Genomic DNA, 21,885 nt, shown 5'->3' with positions numbered 1-21,885 from the left:
ATTCGCTATTCCATTTGACTTTCCCCACCAAACGCTTCTCTCTTTTTGTCCCGCATTTTCCTTTCTCTTTGTATCTCATGTTCATTTATTAGTGATGTGTTTTGCTTTGCGCCAACACGGGCGGGGGTGGAGGGTTTGGGGGGTGTGTGGGGGGGAGATGCGTCCCTGCGGTCCTTTGATAGCGCCGCTGTATTGCAGCCTGTTTTGTAAAGCCTTTAATGCTGTCTGCGGGGCTTTCTTCTGCACTGATGGCCAACACGGTTAGTCCCAGCAGTTTAGACGAGACTGGCTTATAAATCTGAGCTCATTCAAAGGCCGGGGATCCTCATTTTTCTGGCCCCTACTGCTTTGCCCGGGCATCAAGGCTTGTTTTTCATGTTCTTACTCATCCCACATGTCATGTAACTGTGGCTGGATGAGGCTGCACACTATCAGCACTCCGGTGCATCACACACTGTCCCCGCCGCTGCTGCTGCTGCTGCTGATGAAACTGCTTTAGCAGATTTTGGAGAGCTCATTTGTTCCAGCCGGCAAAAGAGCTTCTCCAGCGCTTGAAAGGAAATCACGTGCTTCCGCAATTTTTTTTTCGACTTTTTTTTTTTCGGTGGGGAAGCGTCCTTGAAACGTCTGCGTCACCGCCGTTGAGCTGTAATACTTTTTAAATGGTTCTTCTTTCAGACTGACGAATTTCTCCTCCTTCCGAGCATTCACGGCTTTCAATAAAAGCCGCCATTATGCCGCCACCTCCTCATCTGCTTCTCAACTGCCGTTTCGAGTGCCGCAAATTGGAAATGAGATTTAAAAATTGCTCGAAACGGATAGCTAGTGTTCACCCGAGCCCTGTGCCAGCCGATATTCACTGTCGTCGCTGCGCCGCGGCCGGCTGTGAGATGTTAATTGCTGCTAGCAGCGGGTTTAGCCCTGACCTTTCCACATCAGCAGGCAAACAAAATTCTTGGTAGCCTCACACGCCTTTTGTCACTTGCTCTTCACGGCCGGATTTCTCCCAGATGAGACGGATTCTCTTTGCTTACACTTTTAATCGGCTATAGAGCAGCGGCGCAATACTCCAGCTGGAAGGAGGAGGAGATAAATGCCTTCTTAACTCTCGACTGCAAATGAACTATAAATGCTTGAGCTGGATTGCTGCTCATTCTTCAATTATGTAAGCCACCATCTGTGTTTTTTTTTTCCCCCATACTCAGCAGTGTCAAAAGAAGCGCAATATATGCAAACATTGCCGCCACGCTAGATTATGATATCGTCACCAGTCAAATCCAAGAAATGATCAGGATATGTGAAAGAATAGCATCCGTGTTTGCGCTGCGAGTTGAGCCACGCGAGCATTAAATGCGCGGCGCACATGCTTTGTTTATGCCGTTCTGAATATTCATCTGCAGTGATTGATTGGCTTCATGTAGATTTGTCATGCAAATACCCTTTGAAGTTCCTCCTCAGCAGTGCTGGCATGCTGAGGATGAAGTGTCGCCTCTCATCATTGTAAAAAAAAAAAAAATTATGAACTGCTAATATATTCTCAAGTCTTCACTCTCTCATATTTGCATGCTGTAACGGTGTCGGGGCTGTACTCTCCCAAGAGTTTATCATTATTTCACATTTATTTTGTTTCCCTAATTACCTAATTAATTCCGTTGTTTTGATTGTGGTGTTTACCGTGCGCTCGGTGGAAGTGTAATCCGGTAGTATTTGTCTGTTTGAAGAAGAAGCGCCCTCGCTGAATTATTCATGCGCCGCTTCAGCGACATCGCAGCCGTTTAAATGATGAAGGCATTCGTGAAATCATCCCTCCCTCACGAACACACAGACACTCACACACACACACATACACACGCACACACACGCACACACACACACACACACACACACACGCACACACACACACACACACACACACGCGCGCGCACACACAGCCGAATATCACATGTCACGTGACCAGCTGAGCTAGCAGGAGCCTTTGTCTAATCGGACACCATCATGTAACCTTTCACCCCCTGCCCCATTGTGCTATACACTTGCCGTGTGTGTGTGTGTGTGTGTGTGTGTGTGTGTGTGTGTGTGTGTGTGTGTGTGTGTGTGTGTGTGTGTGTGTGTGTGTGTGCAAGAAGGAACATGGACACTTGAGTGGACCCGCAATCCCTCCGGAGTTCTGCTGGTGTGTCAAATGCCGCTCACCGATTGCCCTTTGGCGTGTCATGTGGCAGCACTTCACACCCTCCGAACTGACCCCGCTTGATTGAAAAGCAGCACGACCACTTTGTGAGTGTGTTTAGTGTGTCTACCGGGGCTCGTCGGTTTATGACGGAGTAAGCTGGAACGCGCCGGAGTCTCTCACTAACCGACACGAACGCAGTCGTAAAGTCATAATTATTGTCAATATTTGTATAATAAACCCGTGACCCTCGTGAGGATAAGCGGATCAGAAAATGGATGGATGGTTGGATGGATGGATGACAAACGCTTCCAGGGCAGTATTATAAAACAAATGAAAAATGAGGTGGTATCTGAGGGCAGGGGCGTAGCCAGAAAATTTCCAGTGGGGTGGCCAAGGTGACACAACACATCAGAGAGGAGTGGCCACGTGTGCGTGCGTGCGTGCGTGCGTCGTTGTTGATCATCCTATCCACAGTCAAATAAAACGAAATGAAATTCGCATACACAGAACAATGCCCTTAATTTACGAGATAACGCCATTTTCTTTGCCGTTGCTTTGCTTTTGTGTACTTGGAGTCTCACTTCTGTCTCATGCTCTGATTCGCTGGCTAACAGCGAATCAGAGTGATCAATTGTCACCATTGGCCATTTTGCATACTGCGATCAATGGCTCATTCATTCAAATCGTAACTAAAGAGCGCAATCGTGCAAAAAAATCTTTTCAGTCCTCCGAATTTGATTTTGCAAATATTGCCTCATCTAGCTGCTAATCTTTATGAGCCTATTTTTCATATCCAAAGCATTGTAAACCTTTAAAAGGTAATTTGCCCATGCCCATGTGAGGCCGATGTGCTAACCAGTCGATCACCATGCCGACCTACAATACACAATACATCTATATTTATTAATGAGGACACGCACTATAAAAACGGATGGATGGCTATACCACTCCTCCCCCGTCTATCTGATTTGTCTGCTTACACTGCGGTCCCATTGGCAGATGGGCCATTCATATCTGATTTGTATCCATAAATGATTTTGGAGTTCACTCACCCTGATCCATGCCGTGTAAAAATAGTCCAAGTCACTGGAGTACCTTTTTCAAAGTTAGAAACAACCGGATAGCTTATAGTCTATTAATCAAATGCCTAGGTTGTACCTAGAAAGACAGAAATAGGCTCCTGCTGTATTTGTGCCGGTGCCGGAAGAGTACTTTCCCTGAGGGATGACAAGGAGAGAAGCGTTGGCGGCTCTCAGGAGGATTGTCTGTTTATTGTGTTTACCATAAAATCCTGAAGGACATGCAGACATTGTCGTCATCGGTGGTGCATAGAACACATTCTCCCGCCTGAGTTTTTGCTTTTTCTTTTTTTTTGCCATCTCATTTCCTTCCTGCGAACCCTTACATGACAAGTGAGGGTGGCAGGCGTCACTTTTATGCATTTGCAAAAACCACTTTGACATCTCTTAAGGGACCACACTCCTCTTCTACGTTCATTTACATGAAGAGAATCCATCGACAGGCATTATTTGTTCGCGGCTTCTTTCATGGCAATCCCTAAGGGTGCCATTGTCCTTAAAATGCACAAATCACAAGCACTACCTCTGCTTTTTAAGGATGCTTCTTTCTTTTGATGGCGGCCGCCTTGATGGACGTTATCTGCTTGCACGACTCCAGGCTCAGACAAAGCCCCGAGCATACAGAATGTACAGTTTTATTGAAAAAAAAAATATCGTGCATGCTTTTCTCTGTGTATCCAAGTAGATTCCCTATTCTATTTGATCTAGCCTAAACATACATCTTTAATCTGTGCTGCAGGCTGTGTGCAAGGCGGCGTGTCATTGCAGCCCCACCGGGAGGCCTACAGAGGGCAGCATAGCAAACGCAGCCTTGCCTCTGTGCTCCATTACACCTGCAACCACCTGCCACACCTACTGTGTCTTTATTAGCATACTTCTTCATTGAGTCACATGAGGAAATAAATAAATAAATGAGAAAAAATAAAAACCTCCACAAGATGATGAGGAAACCACCACGGGCCCTCGGGGTGTTCTTCTGTTTGTACTGACAGAGGACGAGTTATGCTGGTTGGTTTTGTAGTAGGGGGGGGGGGGGGGGGGGGAAATTATCATTATTATTAGTGGCGGATCGCCAGACGTGGGGTAATTTTAAGTTTCCCAGCAGGGTGGTGAAAAAAAAAAAAAGAGTCTCTCAATGTTATTCCTGCCTTCTTTTGATCCGGGCTGCATAATTCATCTAAGATACTTAGCCTGAATACACTTTAATGATGATGACATTTCCCAGTGTGATTTTTTCCAAGTGTTTTAATGTACTGCCTTCATAGCAGATGTGTTTGCGGCGGTGAAACGCGAGGACGCCACATCAAGCTCGTCAACTAAATCGAGCTTTCATTTATGTTTAATGAGCCTTCACTTTTTTTGACCTCACGCTGGGTGGTATGCACTGTGCTTGTGGCTGCTGGGGCTGTTCTCGTGCATGCTTAGTCACATCATGGGTGAAACCACCGAGGGACTGATCGCTGATGAAAAGTATCCAGACACGTCAAAATAGAAGGCTAAACTAGAGGCTATACTGCCTGAGGCTGAATTTACACTGCTGGTCCGAGTGCCCGATCGTCATTGAATGCCTATCTCCAAATATATTTACATATAAATTTCAATTGACATATCCGATAAGGCTGCACTTAGAGTCACTGAACACATGCAACAAGCCCCATGTATAGACGCTTACATTTTAACTCCTCAAGCAGCGGCACGGAACTGGCATTTAGTTGGCATGGCCTGACTATTCATTAGTCACTAGCCGCTAGCTCATGGCAACTGGCAGACTGCTTTTCAAATGCAGTTCCTCATCTCGCAAAGAACCACTGCACCTCCTCTTGGCCCACTGTGACCAATGTATTGGCATCCCATCTAAACACAGCATAGGTCAGGGTTTTCTCGAACAAACTGAACGATCAGTGCAAACATGTCCCATGAGGACAATATTCTCTCGTCACGTCACTTACTCCAAACCTTGAAAGTAGCCTTTTCCTGCATTAAGACGTAACGATAGTTTGTGCTGCAGTAAGTGCTCCTATCTGAGTCTTTACAAGGCACCAGGGATTAGGCCACAGTAGCACACTCATCTCATTTGCGTCAGAGCCGGGGAAGCGAGCACTCTAAATACGCTCTGCACCAACACCACGTACGAGCTAGAATGGAGACGAGGGCTCTCCGATATGAGGGGAGCGCACGGCACCCACCCCCCGTTGTTCTCCATCGACATGGCCGCCTGCTTCTCGGATGCTGGGAATGTTCCGGGGCTTCAAAGGTTGCCTTTTTTTTTTTTTTTTTTTTTTTTTTTACGTGCACCACCCCACGGCCACAAGCGCACAGATTAATATTTCAAAACATGTTTCTTTGCTTGCAGCCCGCCACGCGCCTCCCCCCTCTCACCCATTCCTCCCTATTCCAACACCTACTCTCCTCAGCCCTCCCCACCTGCCCGCTCTCTCGCTCACCCAAATGTGAGATTTTCTTTTCCACGTCTCATGTTTTGCTGCTCCACTGCTCGCCTCCATCCAATCACTAGTGCGCTATGTTTTATGGATTAATAAGACATGATCCTGTAAGGTCCAGTACCAAAGTAGTGGTGAGAGGTGTGTTTGGAGCTGGGCGCCGTCTGCAGTTGAATTTTAATGAGTACCAAGGGGAATAGCCTGTCTTTTTTTTTTTCCCCCGAGGTGTCCTTCTGGTGCCTGGCTGTGAATCACTGTCACACAAACAAGGTATTTCCCATCATGCCTCTGTTTTGGCTCACTAACGGCAGCGAGTTGTGGCCTCGCAGGCACACCTGCTCCACTGTCCTAATTGAACAGATGATCTGCCAATTTGTCATGTTTATCTTCAGAGGAACGCCAGCCCCTCCCCTTATGGTGCAGGTGTTAGCAGAGCTTTTTTTAAATTTTTTATTTTTAGGTGATGACAGATCTTGTAGTCATTATTGAATAATTCATTAATGCCTTTAGATAGCATCTTCAGCACCTTTTTTTTTTTTGTATCCAGCGCCTCGCAGGGGAAACCTTTTATTATTATTCCCTCTAGCTGACAGCACAGCGTATGATAAAAGATAATTGCCCAACTCGACTCAGCTATTGATATTGAAATAGTGCTGAAATTATGCGATGTGTTTTAAAGGTTAAATGAAGGTCATTAGCGTAAAAACTGTGCAGGGTAATTAATGTTCCCTAAAAGAAGCATGAAAATAGAACGTAAACCGTTTAAAAACCTTTTAAGGTCCTTGTCAACTGAAAATAAATGTCTTCTAAATTTAAACCAACACAGAGAAGTTGACAAATTTGAACCAGGCCTGATCATCGTGAAAATTCAAGCTTTTCTCTCCACTCTCAGCTGAATGCGTTGAAACCACGACCCGTTCAGCTGTCAATCAAACACCAATTCTATGAAAAAAAAAATGGATGCTACCTGACACATCAGACTTAATATATATATATATATATATATATATTTTTTTTTTTACCTCACTCTTCGGCCTCTTCTCCATGATATGCGCACACTCACAGCAGACCGACAATGCGGCGTTCTAAAGTGGTGACACCAGCCCAAAGCCCCGGTCCTCACACTGGCTGTGAAATCAGACTTCACTCAAATATAATTTCTACAACCTGGAAAAATGGATGCAAATTAATATTGCACACTTTACCTCGCTCTTCCGCCAGTCTCTGTGTGATATGCGCGCCCTCACGTCTGACAACGACGCACTCTTAAGCGGCCGTGCCAGTGGACTGTCCAAAGGGAAAATGCATTTTTGGGGTGTAGGCATAGCTAGCTAGCAAGCTGCATGTCGGAGGGGAAGGGCTACAAATATATAAGGGTTCAATGTTTTGGTTTAGCCATTTATAACTCACCTAATTGAAGGTGATTACACAATAGTCTGCGGCATGTTTTGTCCATAAAAAAATCTTCCATTCAAGGTAACTTGAATGTGTGATTTTTCGGTGAAATACGTAATCATCCATCCATATGGACATGTTATGGTTTCAGATGAAGAGTGGACGTAATCAATGTCTTCTGTCATTTCTGCTGCCGTTAAGCCATCCCTACTTAGCCCCGTCTCTGTCACTATGGCGACCGGGGTGGGGGCAGATGCAGGTGGCGGGCTGCAAGCTGTAAGACGTCATGGTGAGCCGTTTGATTGAAGCCGCACAGACTTGTGCACATCTGCTTCGCCGCTGCTACACTGACGCAAGGCAATGAATACCAACCCACTCCAATCCTCTGCGAGGATATCATACCTCCGTTTGCTTGTGTACGCCATAAATCGACAGGTTCATTTGAATAGCATACCATATCAAGGTCATATTTCACACTGTCAGACCATTTATAAGATACACTCACCATTTACGCCTTCACAATTGAATGAAATTCAATACAGGCGCCGAATGGAAAGATAATAATGCACACTTTCAGTCTGTTTTGCTTTGTTATGGTTGTCGTTTGCAGTGACAGATGATTTATACTGAGTTATGACTAAAAATGTCTGTCTGGCTGAAGGTACTGAAAATGTCTGCATTTTAAGTGTCCCAAACAGGCCAGTGAGGACACCTCAAAACGTCTTCGAACCTCAAAACGTCTTTGAAAATGTCATGCCTCCCGGCTCAAACCACAGTTTCACTGATTGACACCGAATTTTCATGGGCATTTCCATCATGACAGGAAGCACTAAAATGTCTGAAGGACCCATGCACAAAATAAAACAGGAAGTCGGCCATCTTAGGTTCAAGTGGTCATTTTGTGTAAATTACAGGGCATTTAACTTCAACCGACTCAATCTGGGAGGAAAAATGGGAAGACTTTCTTCGGACCCCAAGGTTAGAGGGACCCTATAACTCCCCCCATCGACAAAATGTCATCGAGTAAAAAAAAGGACAAGTTAAATAGAAAGAATGAAACACAAAAATGCTTAATTTTTGGGAGCCTGACTACAATTTCTCATCTTACAGCACAGTGAATTGTGGAGTGTGGAACACAAGATGAGACCAGTCAACTCGTTGAAGAGAAAAACCTGCACAAGGCTCCCACTGATTTGAAAAACTGCATTCAGTGTAATGGTGAGTTGTTTCATCAGTTGTTTTGGTTTGTTTCGATGCGGTGACTGAACGTTTATCACATTATAGACAAGGGCATAAATATCTTTCGGTGTTCCCAAGCAAACCATAACAAAACCTTGTCGTCTGTTAGTTTGGTTTTTAATAGCCACCTAGTAGAACAAAAACATGTAACAAAGTGCTTTACAGGACAGTTAACATAAAATAACAAAATATGGTAATAACACAACACAACACAAGATATGGGCAGTCATGCAATCATAACCATACTCCAGCATATGCCTTGTTGTTTGAAGTGGTTATCGATGAAAGAGGAAAGAATCAAAGTGTCTTTTCACCAGTGGATCAGAGATGTAATGCTCAAAATGTGCTCACGTCTGCTCCGAGTTTGAAAGTAAACAAGAAGCTGTTGCTTCCATTGACGAAAAAGAGAGACTGGTTCACCTCTCCTGTCCCATATAAATCCGCTTCAATTCCAAGCGCCGACTTTCAGATCCAGATTTTTGGAACAAGTTACATTAAAAAAAATGTGAAAAAGGTGAAGCTCTGTGGATATTTTCCATATGCACTGTGTTTCTCATAGAGATCTTTGAGCTAGTCTGGCCTTGTCATCAAAAGTGATACATGCGGATGACTCCGGCATGTGCTTCAGGACTAGGAGCTGATGAGTTGTGCAGAAAGTGTTTCCACAGGGTCATAAGGGGGGCAAGGTGGGGGTCCAAGTATGACGACAGGGAGCCACGAGTCGTTATCGGCGTGCTCTTGACTTCGAGGCTTCTGGTAAAGATCAGTGACACCGTCGCGTCTCCTCCAGCCTCTCCTGTGCTGCACAAAGAAATCAGATCTTGTCTTCGCCTCTGAGTACTTGAACGCGAGGGTTTTTTTTCTCCAGCCCAAATTGTTTGTGTGATTGCTGACGGATCGATAAAGCGGTGTCCTCTGCCAGCTCGCTCTGCTGGCACAGGAAGCCGGGCTGTAACATTGACAGGCCCCCACAGAGGCGACAGCTTCACTGACTGGAAAAAAGGCTCTCCATTAGCTTGGCCGCCCGGCTCTGCTGCTTGTCATTGTTATGCTAGCGAGGCTGTGACATTTGCGTTGGATGGGTGGCAAGTGCCTCCCTATTCATGCTTCTCGCAGCACTATTTGAATTTTCATCAACTTTGACAGACAGCGCCCGCAGAGTTATCAAGAGAATGGAATCTTCTCTGACCTGAAATGCCACAGTCGCCTGCCAATGTCCCTACGGGGGCGGCTGATAACAGCCGGAGGCGCTCCCGCAGCATCTCCCCGCGGCCTCTCGCCCTTTAGCTGTTGTCCTTTGACTCTGGAGGTTAAATGGCGCAGCTTTTCTCATAGATTTTGAAGAGGCCTTCTGATAGGCCGCCTCCTCTCCTTGAAACGCGCTGACCCTCGGCTCAGGAAGTGGTGCTCATATCCAGCCGCACTTCAGGCTCTTTCTACTGCATTGCTCTTAAACCCAAACACTCATATTGACCCATCTCCCTGCTTTGCTCTCTCAGCCCCTCCCAGCGTTTCCTTGTTTCAAACTATATTGCCTGCCTGCTGCTATTGATTGCAAAAGATTGGGTCCTGGCAAGTGCTCCTTTGAGTCTACTGCTATATTAAGCCATTTTTTTCTTCAGGAGCAGATGACAATGCTGGGAAGGTTTTGCTCGTTTTTAATTGCTATCCTCTAAATGTTAATTGATTTGTGAACCAAATGTACAGAGGATATAAAAATACCGGCCTGTTTTGCTCATGTGTAATTGATAGCATCACTGTGGTCCTGGGGGGCTAAATTGGCTCCAGAGCAGATTGCAGCAACAGTGGAATGGCACTCAGACCTTTGCCAAGGCCAAAAAAAAACATCTTGCCAGAGAGAGCAGTCGCGTAATACACTAAATCTTAGTGACTACTAAATATGGCATGTGAGTAAAATGAAGCAGTAAACAACTTGGTCAACAAACTGGAGATGACATGTTTGTGAATTTATTCAGCTGTTTATAAAACATGATGGGGTGGCTGGTGGTGGTGGTCGGGGGGCAAGCAGCAGAGTAATGGAAATTGAACCAGTTTATTTTGAGGCTGTTGTACTCCACTCCTGTAGGTGATGGTAAGCTGCATTTATGTTTTTATATAGTTTGTATTTATTACTTAGCGCTCTGGTATCTCCAACTAATAAACTGCAAGCCATTCATTTATACATGGACAAATGACAACTGAATGCGCTTACAAGAACACAATCACTGCTTATTAGAACAAGTATGAGAACACAAATCGTTAAAATGGACAAAAAGGGACCAATAGGCAAGCATAGATTACATTTATGGAGCGAACACGATACTTGCTGTTTGTGCTCCTATTTGAAACCAATCGACACCACTTCCAGTGTACTACTTAGTGGACTGAAGCTAATTTCACAATCACTTGTGACTTTTTATTGATGTGGTTTTTTTTTTTTTTGGTGCAGGCAGCGTGCAATATCGTTAAAGGAGTGTTGTTTCTAATGTCGAATATTAAATATTAAATTATTCCTACGTATGGTATATAGGTACAGCAGTTACTATAGTGGACAGCTTATCCTGTCATCAGGTTACAGGTTATCACTGTTGGTGCACGAAAGGGTTAAGGTATTGTGACATCTGCTGAGCTGCTAAGTAACAAAGCAGTGCAGTGAGTGCTCATGTATCTTTCACTGGCCTGCTGAGATTAGACCATGTGCAAGTCATACACACACACACACACACACACACACACACACACATACTGTATCGTAACGCCAGATTGCTTGGAAGACATCTCTAGTTACGAAGCCTTTCGGTGGGTGGTGTTCCCGGTGTACCTAATTTTGTGGTGGATGAGTGTGCAGTAGACGCATACTTGTGGTCTTAAAGTGGATCCGTACTCACGCCACGTATGCGTTGTTGGCATCGATGAAGCTCGTGTTTCTCCTGATGTCCGTGCTGAGTGGGTTTGTGCTGCACAGTCAGAAAGTCCGAGCGTGTCAGCAGCAGCGGTCCTGTTATTGCACATCGGGCTGTTTTATGGAAGCCACCTCACCTAAACGCTCCATTCATCTACTCTGTCTGCTCCGGCTTCCATTTCCTGCCCTGTCACATGCATGATTAAGACCAGCTTGAAGCATTCGTCAATACGCCGCAACATGGCGGGCGGCGGGCGCTCGCACGGTTGTCGAGGTGAGGTTTAAAGACGATACAGAGACAGGCGCGCATCGCTCACTTGTTCAGTAAACACGCTGTGCGGCCTTGAAGAGATTACTTGGGGAGACATAACACAGCTAATTTGTTTAGAGCCGTGTGGTCATCAGTTGTTTTCAATGGATTCAGCGTACGTGTTTATTTTGGTCAAGTGATTCCCATTAGATAGTGACTGTCTGTTCCACTGTGGTGCCTCTCAACTGAGAGCTAATTTGCTAATGGCACAGCCCTTATTAGAAGGCAATTATTATTAATTTCCAGCGGCCGAAAGCCCTTAAAGCCCACGCTTTCCCCTTCTCCTGTGGCCAGTGTGTGTGCCTTTTTTGCATGTCCGTGCTGTCTATATTTGAGACGACTGTCATCCGCCTCCCACGGGCTGCGAGCCAAGCAGCATTGTCATTATCAGTGTGCCCGAGGCCTGGTAAATGCCATTACTGCAGCTTGAGTCCTATAGGGAATAAGCAGCGAGACGTTTAATTTCCCTAACAGCCCGGGAAATATTTGTTGCATCACCAAACCGGCGCACGGCAAACATCTATCGCCGCTGTGCAATTAACGACACGCATCATTTACATAGAGCTCATTTTCATCATGCTCCTTTTATTATCGGAGGAAGAAATTAACCCAGGAATTTATTTACACACCCACTGCAAATGGTAACAGTGTGCTAATTGGCTGTCAGATGATTAATAAGCTTATGGCACATGCTAATGAACGACGCGCTCAGTGTTTCCGAGGTGCTCCGGCATTGCGCTGGTGTTCCGGCGGCTTAATTAGACAGATAATTATGTCACTTGTTGCTTTGACTTTCAAGTAAATACAGTGAAATCTGAAAAAAATATATATTAAAGTGGTTTGCATTCCCACAAGCTGATGTGAGGACTCGCAATTTATTATGTGTTAAAAAACTGACACTAATTGCTCCAAGACCCTCTGCTTCTCCGGCTAACGACGCAATTAAATTGTGACCCAGTGAACTTTTCACGTTTGACTTTGTCATCCACCAGAATGCGTTTGCTGCGCTGTGGATTTGAATGATAAACAATAGTTGAATAATTACCGTCCCTGGCTGACTACCTTTGAGGGTAGGTGGAACCAATTAAACCACGTGAAAGTTGCTAGAAAAGCCATGAAGTTGTATCGCTTACGTGCGACGGCATTCGTTCATCTGTCAGGACTTTGGACTATGGAAACGGGGGTCAAGGGTCAAGTAGGCAAAATATGAAAATGGCAACCAGTTATTGGAGAGATGCTAGTCTGCTTTCTGGCCATTGTTGGGGTGTCCTTGAGCAAGGGAACCAAGTCCATCGTTCAAAAAACGTTTTGTGTAGTGTGCAACAAAAAATTTATAAAGCAGAGTCCAAGTTATATTTCACCTTCAAGGATTTGAATTTTTATCATAAAATCATTGGAAAAAAATAGTTACATAATATAGGAGGTAGGAGGGAAGTAAAAATAAGACGCTCTATTATGCTTAAAACGCCATGCTTGCCTCATCAAGGCAGGTACCCGCATACATTCAATTCATACAATAGTGGCAAATGTTAGCATTTTGTTTGCGCTTAAGATTATTATTGATTGTCTCTAAAAATACCCTGAGCCATTATCCTGTGGTGTGGGGAGTGTTAAGAGTGATTTTTTTTTTTTTACCCTGGCCAATTTGGTTGAAAAACAGTAACTGTAAAGCCTGTTCAATATTTACAACTGCAAATCAGACTCATGAGTGTTGAGTGTTTGTGTGGATTTGCCACTGCGGTGTAGTTACCAGATTAGCTAAAAGTTAGCCTAGCTTCGTCTATGTTTTTCTTTTCTTCTTCTACTTCTCTTTCTTCTTTGTCTACCCTCTGGCACCACGGTGCCTCTATCAGGTAGGGCTTGGTACTACGACAGACAGCTTTTGTTCAATACTGTATATGTCAACACAACTACTGTATACCACAAGTGGCAAGTGAAAGATCAACTGAAAGTTTATACACTGCCAATTTTCAGTCATTTTGAGTGCTGTGGGGACTTACAAGCTGTATTAAAAACAATGTTTGCTTCATTTTGGTAATGAGTCATGTAATCATCTTTATAAAAAAAAAAAAGATAAGATAAGAAAACCTTTATTAGTCTCGCAATAGAGAAATTCCCAATTCACAAAAAAACTGTTGAATTTGCACTGATTACACAGCATTACGTACATCATGCTAGTGAATTTTAGAGGGATGAGGCTGCGCACTTTGGTGGTTTATACATTCATTATTCATCATCATGTTGCATCTTAAAACACTTGAGTCGCGCTTCAGCTCTCTAGCGGGAGTCCTGAAGTGTAGACTAAACATTTTGTCATGACAAATCATTGCAGGGCAGACTGGGGTGAATCTTGGGATGTTAAAACAGAAAAAAAAAGTTAAAGCGCTGCCTCTGAAAAATAGCTACAGATGAATGGGAAATATGAAGATTGACATTTGAAAACACAAAATGATGTGTCTTCCCCCCCAAATTGCAGCCTTTGCGATTTGGCAATTGCGTTCTAATAGATTGCGATATCGATTTGAATTTGATTAATAGTTCACAGCCCTCCTTTCAAATTCCCCAAACATTCATGTTTGGTTCCATGAACTACATGAAAGCATCTTGAATATATCAGGTGGAGTGTCTACCATCGTGTATGATTACAGGCTATAATTAATTTCTTTGTATTTAAAACTTGAGTCCCGCTGCCAGCAGACAGAAAACTATGGTGGAGGAAAAAAAAAATTGCATCATTTTTGCAGCATCCCTTGGGAGGTGTTTGACGCTGTTGAATGGCCCTATGTTTCCTCCGAACATAAAGAAACACTTTGTAGATAATTACCGCAGTTTGTAACTTTTCTTACATAAGGCCCAATTTGGGGCAGCTCGTCCTTACAGGGAGTTTGCTTGCTGTTTTTGTTTTCCATCTGCTGCGTATAGAACAAAAGACAACGCTCGTCTGTGATGCCGGATCCTCTGGGAGAGCTGGCGATGAATATTTGATGTAAAGCCTGCGTTTTATTGCCTACACACTTCTGAGCAGGAGTCCTCATTGATCTGGTGTTATAATCACAGGCTAAAAGAACCCCCCTCCCTCCACACCACCACCGCCACGCCAAACAATTCCCTGATTAAAGCTCTGTTTGTTCGCTCACTTCACGAGCAAGTCAGATCCAAACAGAGACATTGAGGAAAGCCCCCAAACGAGCAAAGGCTGTGAGTGGGGTTGGGGGAGTGGGGGGTCTTGGGGGTGAGTGGTGGAGCAAACCTGCCCGCTCCCACAGGCCGTTGTCAACACCATGTGTGTGGTTCTGTTGCAGCTCATTAGCGATCAAACTTGGCCTGAATGTAGCAAGATTCAACCCACAGAGATGAGAAGCTCTCTGCGTATTTTCTCTATTTATCCAGAATCGCTCCGACACTCTGGCTCAAGCTACCAAAAGGTTCAACACCCACTGGTGACGCATGTACGCTAAAAACCCAGGAGTGTTGCTGGAGAGAGACTACTTTCCTTCATGACGCTATTTTGTTATACTGTAAGTATAATGGAACCTCTAAGGCACAACAAAAGCCGAGATCCACCCCATAATCTTTATCTTTTACTCAAAAACGGTGCTGATGCAACACCGCCATCTACAGGGATCTGTTCGTCATGAAAAGGGGTTTTACAAACCTGAATTTTGTTGACGAGACCTGATATGACATAAGTCTCACTGTTCCATAGTCTAGCACCAAATATTTGTATGGAAAACGTTTCAGACCTTAAATATAGACCAATCGAAAGAAAACAGTTGATTGTGACAGTAACTTGGTGTGTCTTCTTTTTCTGGGTTGACGCCGTGTTCTTACGCCTTATTGAAGTCTATCACTAAACAGTAAAGTCAGAATTACAGTCTAGACATAGCCCTTTGTAGATCGCTGTTCTGAGGTCTCGCTGTGCTGATACCTCAACTTCAAAGTGCAAAGTTTTGGGTGACATAAGAGATGTTTTCATAGAAAAGTCCAACACTGAATGGTGTAACCTTGGCTGCGTTTGATTTGAGAGTTTCTATCTCATGCATTACTAAATTCTTGCACAGCACTGAACTACACATCTATAAGTATTTTCTTTTCATATTTCAGTCCGGCGTGTTTTTCTGCTTTCTCTGATATTTTTCATCGTGACCACCGCATGCCATTTCAATTCATTCCGCAGATAGTCGAGCACCCAAACTGGCAGCCGCTGTCATTTTAATGAGCTTTCGGCCTTCCGTCCTGCCTCCATTTGTGAGCCAGGTTTCATCTCAACAGCGACAAAGATGAGCCAGTCCTGAAGTTCATTCTCATTCTCTTGGAGCGTGCCAATTATAAATGTGTCTGCCGGCACGTCGGCTTCCTTCTCCCACCTCTCCAACCTTTATTATCCCTTAAAGTGAGCGAGATTGCTTCGCGCCCGCCTCGTCTGCTGCTGCGCTCACAACCAAACGCGTGAGATTACTTGTGTGTGCACGAGGACTGTTTGGACTAATAGCAACTGCACCGTGCGTGCTCATCACCTGGGGATGTTCTTCCATGGAAGTGAGCTCACACCTTTGAAATGAAACTTTTTTAGAGCCAACCCTTTCCTTTTTGGGGTGTGGAGGTGGGGGGGGGGCATTCTTGCCCCACCTGTAATTGGTGAATATCTGTATTTTAGAGACATAAGGAACCCGTTTCAAATTATTAAAACACACTTTTAAAAAATGATTCCTTCGCACCTGTCCTCACAGTTGAGTGCGTGAATTTAAAAAACATGATAAATTGGAACACCAAAATGTTCAACTAAACCATACCATCGTGAAAATAGCTTGAGGCTAACGCATAATGTGAAACGCCTTAGATGGGCGATCTAAAATAAGCATCAAACAACAACTGCTACTTTTAACATGCACAAAGCAGCAACGCATACAAAGTACAAACAGAGCATACACCACACCCACAGGAATACAGTCCCCATGGTGCGGGAAGTGGAGCTCAGTTGAAGGTTGGGGACCTTCTCCGCCTCTTCTGGTTGCTCTTCATTGCCTTGCATCTCTTGTCGTGGATCTTAAAGCTGCCTGGCAAATTGCAGCACAATGTAGTACGACACTCGCCTCTGAATTTAGATTTGCCTGTAAAAATACATACATGGCTAAAGAATCTGCAAATAGGAAACCGCAGTGTAATATAGCAGAGGAATATTCTTGACTTTGTCGGTTAGGGAATACTCGCAAGGTTTTGTCAGGATGACATTTGTTTGTCACCTATGGACGACGCCTCATTTATGTTTTCTCATATCAGATTAAATATGCTGTCTTCACGCATGTCCCACTGATAACCATCTCGGGCGTTATGATTATTATGGCAGCAAGGACAGAAAGCTAGAGAGAGTGAGTAATTAAATTAGCCCCGAATGGCTAATTGGATCAATTTGGAAGGCAGACACTGTCAAGGATAAGTGTAATCATGTATGCAGCGGCAATCTTTTTATTGCTCAGACTTGTCTTGTAAAAGACAAGGTGTGATAGGGAGGTTAATGTAATTACTGTCCAATTCTCTCACTCAGTGTGCACAATATTGCTAATTAATCTAAGATCTCTGGACTATAATGAAGCGTGACAAGCCAGGTAATTGTGATTATGCTATTTGGGGGGCGCGTTTGAATATTCCGCCGATTCCACGCACGCTGCAATTAAATCTCTTCTTCCTCCCACTCCTCTCGCTTCTAAGCATTCCGCGTAAGGAAACGTGGAATATTTTCCTCTCACCTGTGAGGCTTTTTGCTTTTCAGCCCAATAAAGGTGTCATTCACATTCCACGCAAGACAAGCTTGCCGAGGTGTAAAGCTGTGTAATGAGAGAGCGAACAGAGCATTCATATTCATTATGATCGGGCCTGCAGGAGGGGGTGTGCGACACAGCTGCCGTGCATGCTTTATGGGCGCAGTTAATAGCACGCTGACAGCGGGGGCCATCCACCAAATAAAAGCCACAGTAGTCGTCAGACCGCTATTGATTCTCCCCTGTGTCCTATTGATCGCTGACGTTTTCATGTGGCACAGAGCCGCTAATCTGCCGTGTATCACAGAGACGCCCACGGTGCAGCCCATTGACTCTGCTATCAATAGCCTCAAAGCTGGATATCATTAAATCCTCATCACTTTGTTTCCCCGCCGGCCGCACACCAGTGAGCACGACGCGACCTCTCAATAAGCAGCGCGCTCCGGCTTGTTTATGGCCCTGACATACACTGCTTCTTTTTAATAGGCCTGCTCGGCATTGCATCTGCTATTGACCGTCGCGGCCCCAGAGTGGCGTTGGACGCTCTTGTATCTCATCTCATGAGAGTGTACGTTGAGGTCAACGATGAGCTGAGTCAAGGCTTTACATCAGAAAAATCTCATGGCACTTGCAGCGAGTGAAATATGGCGGGAACCCCGGGCATTCACTTGAGGGGGGCATCAACAGCAACAATTTTGTTTACAATTTGCAAATGTAGTATATTATATAGGTGGAGAGTATGGTGACAGTGCACTTCGTTCAACTCACTTTCGAAGCAGCAACAATTCTTCAAGAGTATGGTGACAGTGCACTTCGTTCAACTCACTTTCACAACAAGCAGCAACAATTCTTCAAAGTAGAGACTTCAAAAGCTGTGTAATGCCACTCCCTATGACATTTACTGTCAACAACGCATAAAGAGAACTACACATTTTGTACTAAAAGCAAGCTCATACTGTAATTTTGCATTAAAGGCGTTAGCTTGTTAATAACACATAAGTAGAAAAGGCATAGGTGGAATAATGTGTCGCATTTACATGGCGGTGTTCTAATGCTCTAAGCAATGGATGTTTGAACAGCACATGTAGACACCGCAGTCAGCCTAAATAACCAATAGAGCAGCTTACTGGGTCACATAAAGTAGTTGAGTGAAACTCGTTTGTCTGTATTACGATTTGCCTCCAGTTGCGCACACCAGAAGTAATCTAGTAATACATATTTTTGTCAAGTACCATATTGTCAAGTGCTATTTCCCTCATGAAAAACAAATTATGGTGTTTTTATCGGTTACTTTGCGGAGGCTGGAACAGATTAATGGCATTTCCATTCATTTCAATGGGGAAAGATGATTTGTAACTATTATCTGGAAGCAAAATGATGTCAAACTGCACCGTGGTAAACAGTATAGTGCTGGTTTCTCACTTCGACAATGCAATCTCATTGTTTCCAGTTGGTCGTTACCAAGGTGACGGGGGCTCCTCGGAAGTGTTACACCGATGAGGAACATCTTTCAGCGATGACAGAATGCGCCAGTGGGGAGAGGCAGAGGGGTGGGGCACCCACAGGACAAGGACGGGAGGCCAGGGGATCGATGGTGTTTAAGGTGTTGGGGGGGGCGACAAGGACGGGTGCAGGAGAGCGCCCTCCACGGCCCATTAGAGACGACAGCCCCCCCGCTGAGAGCAGACAGCATGACAAACAGCCTCAGCTCTGATAATAGTGCTCTTGATCAATAGGCTGTCCCCTCGCCACCCCCCCGGGACAAGCATATCCACCACCAGTGACCTTGTGTCATTCTGTATGTGAGTGTATGGGGGGGGGAGAGAACTACACTATCAAGAGAACCACCATAGACTCAGATGGAACATCACGTCGCCCCTGTGACCTCTCAACCCAACTTTATCTATATGTCTATCTAGCCTCATGTTGAATGAAAGATGACAAAGTTCCATAATTACGTTGGATCTATCGCTCTAGCTACCTGTCCATCTATCGATAAATTTTTAAAATCCATTCCAGCCTCTTCAAAAAGGCCACTAAAAATTAAGAGACTCAGGAAACTGCAACAATATTAGTTGATTTTGGCAGAAGATAAAGAAAATATGCCTATGAGTATCGTTACATTATTTCTGTATGTGTGTCGATGCACTATTCGCGTTCAAATATCCATTGCTTAGATTGCAATCACACCGTAGCTATTGATGATATTCATTAGCCAGTCAACAGCATTTTGCATAGTGTGTTAGCATTACGCTAGTGGAATGCAAACTTGCGTGGTGGTTTTAAATAGAAAACATGAAAGTTTCTCTTTGATGTTTAGTTTGACAGTCAGCTTCAGGGGGAGTGTCATAAAACAGCTTAACCAAATTAGAGTCAATCAAATGCACGGTCGCATTCAGTCATCATGTTGGTGCAGTTACAATTCTAGCATTTTGTCCGACGCTGACGTCAAATATCTGACTACTTCCTTTCTTGAAGTGCTTAAATGATGTTTTTATAACACGTAAAGCACACAAAGTGTTTTCAAGAGCTCAATTTAAACATATGATGGTTAGCCACAATGCGGTCAGTTACTTGTCGTCGAGGGGGTTAACTGACAATCTTTTCGCTGAAAGGAATTGCCGAATCTGAGCCAAGTTTCTCAAGACATTAATTGAAAGCATGACATTAAAGTAGCTTTTCTGCCATGTTGGTGATGTTGAACACCAAACAATAATTTACAGTCTCTTTGTCGGGGCCGCGTAATTCATGTAAGAGAACGAGGAGGAAGAATGTTTTATCCACACGTGTCGTGCAAATAAAAGGGGAAGCGGTAGTAGTTAGCAGTGTTGCTTGAGTAGGCGGATGCGTGAAAACATGCACACACACACACACACACACACACACACACACACACACACACACACACACACACACACACACACACACACATACACATCGTGTATAGTTGTCAGTCAGCGAGCCAAGCGCACATGTCTGCTGTGAAGTCCTTTCTTCTCGACGTGTTATCTCACAGCAGCAGTTGCGGCTTGAACGGCGCGGAGACATCCTGACTCGCAAAGTGAGACTGCATCTCTCTGGAGCGAGCCCACAAGCCATAAACCGCAGGCGGCGGCTTCTGCAGGCCGCCTCGCTGCGACTTCAAACACTAACAAGCTGGAATAACATTTTGCTTGGGGTGGCTTCCCTTGACGATTCCCAGCTGCTGGCAAGCTGCTGGGGAGTAAAGACAAGATTTATTACAGGGCCTTGTTGCATTGGGATAAAACCTAACCGCATCGTATAGGACTTGTGGGATCAGAGAACACGCCATTACCGCTCCTTTCTCTTTAGATCAGCGCAAGATCCGGCCTGGAATCCATCAGTTGGAAAATCAATTTTCTTGTCTCAGCTCGCTTCTTCCTGCTGTCAGGGCTTCCTCTGGGTCGCGTGTGCAATTGTACTGACACTTTGGCTTGCTAGCGCCGGCGCTTTTAAACAAAGATTCCCTTTAAATGATGCACCGCAGTCAGCGTAAAAAGGGATTGGAAATGCCGCGCTCGGCTTTGTGAAGCACTTTCTTTTACACGCTTTCATAACAGGAAATGTGAGGCAATGATGAACCCGAAAACAGCCTCCCTCTGGGCCATGACTAAGTGAGGACATGCACTGTTTTTTTTTTGGTTTTTTTTTGTGAAAGACCAACCACCTGCGGATAAGGCGGAAATGCTCATATAATATATGTGTGTGTGTGTGTGTGTGTGTGTGTGTGTGTGTGTGTGTGTGTGTGTGTGTGTGTGTGTGTGTGTGTGTATATATATATATATGTTACTTTTGAGGCAAAGATGAGGACTAGTTGATATTGCTAGCACTACTAGTGCAGTGCTTGATTTTAGTAGTAGCAGTAGTAGTATTAAGTACTGTAGTATGATTTTATAACACTAAAGGAACTTGTGCACTTTTTTCTGTGCTGTAAGAAAAAAGTAAGAAAAAAAAAAAAGAGTGAACTCTAAATTTTCCCCAACATTTTAAGTTTGGCTCAGGTGAAAATTGGTTTTCACACATTTTTAACAAAGAAATAAGAGTCGACAGAACTAACTGTCCCTAGTATCGTCCCTCAACTGAGAGATCAACTCAGCAAATTGTCTTGGAGCAAACAACTTGCTTTGTACATTATTGCTCCAACTTAAATTACTGTTACAGCCCTTGAGGCAAAGATGAGGACTAGTTGATATTGCTAGCACTACTAGTGCAGTGCTTGATGTTAGTAGTAGCAGTAGTAGTATTAAGTACTGTAGTATGATTTTATAACACTAAAAGAACTTGTGCACTTTTTTCTGTGCTGTAAGAAAAAAAAAAAGAGTGAACTCTAAATTTTCCCCAACATTTTAAGTTTGGCTCAGGTGAAAATTGGTTTTCACACATTTTCAACAAATAAATAAGAGTCGACAGAACTAACTGTACCTTGTATCGTCCCTCAACTGAGAGATCATTTCAGCAAATTGTCTTGGAGCAAACAACTTGCTTGCTTTGTAGCGCTAACAAACATTATTGCTCCAACTTAAATTACTGTTGCAGCCTCCAAAAATGCAAGTTGTGTTTTTTTAC

The 21,885-nt window shown here is 44.2% G+C and overlaps 1 long non-coding RNA gene across 3 annotated transcripts in view; it reads left to right on the top strand.

The window, feature by feature from the left end:
- The window catches only part of LOC109519385 (uncharacterized), a 27,690-nt gene extending 8,853 nt beyond the window's left edge, over positions 1 to 18,837 (top strand). For all 3 annotated transcript variants that reach the window (XR_002168945.1, XR_002168943.1, XR_002168944.1), the window contains exons 3-4: positions 8,199 to 8,306; positions 18,749 to 18,837. This is a non-coding gene — a long non-coding RNA (uncharacterized LOC109519385). The remainder of the gene's footprint in view (positions 1 to 8,198; positions 8,307 to 18,748) is intronic.
- Positions 18,838 to 21,885: the final 3,048 nt, after the last annotated feature.

Source organism: Hippocampus comes, unplaced genomic scaffold (genome assembly GCF_001891065.2).
Source record: "Hippocampus comes isolate QL1 unplaced genomic scaffold, H_comes_QL1_v1.1 scaffold142, whole genome shotgun sequence".
Classification (NCBI taxonomy): domain Eukaryota; kingdom Metazoa; phylum Chordata; class Actinopteri; order Syngnathiformes; family Syngnathidae; genus Hippocampus; species Hippocampus comes.
This window is presented reverse-complemented; position numbering and strand designations above follow the sequence as displayed.